The sequence below is a fragment of the Borostomias antarcticus genome (genome assembly GCF_949987555.1).
Source record: "Borostomias antarcticus genome assembly, chromosome: 14".
Taxonomy (NCBI): domain Eukaryota; kingdom Metazoa; phylum Chordata; class Actinopteri; order Stomiiformes; family Stomiidae; genus Borostomias; species Borostomias antarcticus.
In genome coordinates, this window is record NC_140247.1 from 21,232,415 (window position 1) to 21,234,914 (window position 2,500).

At 45.8% G+C, this 2,500-nt stretch overlaps 1 protein-coding gene across 1 annotated transcript in view; it reads right to left on the reverse strand.

Moving 5' to 3' along the window:
- Nucleotides 1-2,500, reverse strand: part of LOC311317549 (teneurin-1-like) — a gene marked incomplete at both ends in the record, with an annotated part of 222,418 nt that overhangs the window by 131,755 nt on the left and 88,163 nt on the right.

Consider the following 2,500-nt stretch of genomic DNA (forward strand, 5'->3'; position numbering starts at 1 on the left):
GCTCCGGAGGAAATCTTACTTACAGTGTAGTGTGTGCGTGTGTGTGTGTGTGTGTGTGTGAGAGAGAGAGAGAGAGAGAGGCAGAGAGAGGGAGAGAGAGAGGGAGAGAGGTCTCTCACTCCCACATGCCACAGTACAGAGTTGATTATCGTGGGGGCGCCTGGCAATTACTCTAATACTAACGAGCTCCTCTGGAAGCTGGCGCTGGAACATGTCAATTAAGACTCCATGTAGCCCTGCTTATTTACTTACTCTGCGCTATTTTACAGTTGAACACAGTTTGTCCTGTATGTTTTTCCTCCTGCGGGGTCCTAGAGTCTGAGAGAAACGCAAGAGGTGACGGCGCTCGTCGGTGATAGCGTGATAATCCCCCAGCTGGATTACATTTTCATCTCTAATCTCCCTTCCCCTGCCCGGGACAGCCACACCCCACCAGTTTATAAAACCCCGGGGATTAAGGAGGGTTTACGGTCGTGCCCATTGGTTGAGAGACTGGACATATCTTCAGATATGATGGATGACACAGTACAGTTGGTGATGTAATGCAGGGTAATGCTCGTGGTTGGGGTTAGGGTTAAGACTAGGGTTGGGGTTAGGGTTAGGGTTAAGGCTAGGGTTGGGGTTAGGGCTAGGGTTAGGTTTGGCTTAGGGTAAGAGGTAATGCAGAGCACAGAGGCATGAGCTCTTGATGTCTGTTCCAACACGAGTTCTGTCAAGGTCATTTAGCAGAGTAGACTGTGATATTCCTCTAACAGAGTAGACTGTGATATTCCTCTAACAGAGTAGACTGTGATATTCCTAGCAGAGTAGACTGTGATATTCCTCTAACAGAGTAGACTGTGATATTCCTCTAACAGAGTAGACTGTGATATTCCTAGCGGAGTAGACTGTGATATTCCTAGCAGAGTAGACTGTGATATTCCTAGTGGAGTAGACTGTAATATTCCTAGCAGAGTAGACTGTGATATTCCTCTAACAGAGTAGACTGTGATATTCCTAGCGGAGTAGACTGTGATATTCCTAGCAGAGTAGACTGTGATATTCATAGTGGAGTAGACTGTGATATTCCTCTAACAGAGTAGTCTGTGATATTCCTAGTGGAGTAGACTGTGATATTCCTCTAACAGAGTAGACTGTGATATTCCTAGCAGAGTAGACTGTGATATTCCTAGTGGAGTAGACTGTAATATTCCTAGCAGAGTAGACTGTGATATTCATAGTAGAATAGACTGGGATATTCATAGTAGAATAGACTGTGATATTCATAGTAGAGTAGACTGTGATATTCCTAGCGGAGTAGACTGTGATATTCCTAGCAGAGTAGACTGTGATATTCCTCTAACAGAGTAGGCTGTGATATTCCTAGCGGAGTAGACTGTAATATTCCTAGCAGAGTAGACTGTGATATTCATAGTAGAATAGACTGTGATATTCATAGTAGAATAGACTGTAATATTCCTAGCAGAGTAGACTGTGATATTCATAGTAGAATAGACTGTGATATTCATAGTAGAATAGACTGTGATATTCATAGTAGAATAGACTGTGATATTCATAGTAGAATAGACTGTGATATTCATAGTAGAATAGACTGTGATATTCATAGTAGAATAGACTGTGATATTCATAGTAGAGTAGACTGTGATATTCATAGTGTAGTCTGCGAGGGTTATCCAATGAGAGCTCAGCTGAATCCCAACATGCCAACACACAAAACAAGATGTAGAAATACAGCAAACAAAATGATTCCATTTGCCAACCAGTGTGTTCCTGTCAGTATGTACTTTTCTGTATGTGGGTTCGGTACCTGACTAGAAAAAATACATCACATGGCTGGAGTGGTAGTAACAGTCCATCTAAAACACCACTGTCTGTTCAGCGTTGATTTGAGTTAAGCCAAGCGTGTTTAAGACAGGTGTATTGGCAGTTTTCAGTACACAAGGTTCCCACTGTAAGTCAAATGTCAAATTCCCTGACTTTTCCCTGACATTCAGTGACTAAAAAACTGAATTTCCATGACCCGTAATGAGCGGAAAAACTCCATCCATCCATCCATCTTCATCCGCTTATCCGGGGTCGGGTCGCGGAGGCAGCAGCTCCAGCAGGGGGCCCCAGACATCCCTTTCCATAGCAGCATCAACCAGCTCTGCCTGGGGAATCTTTAGCCGCTCACAGGCCAGTGCGGAGATGTAGTCCCGCCGCCTAGTCCTGGGTCTACCCCGCGGCCTCCTCCCAGCCGGACACGCCTGGAACACCTCCCTAGGGAGGCGCCCAGGAGGCATCCTCACTAGATGCCCCAACCACCTCAACTGGCTCCTTTCGATGCAAAGGAGCAGCGGCTCTATTCCGAGTCTCTCCCGGATGACTGAACTTCTCACCCGATCTCTCAGGGAGACCCCAGCCACCCTCCGGAGAAAACTAATTTTGGCCGCTTGTATCTGTGATCTCATTCTTTCGGTCATGACCCATCCTTCATGACCATAGGTGAGGGTGGGGACGA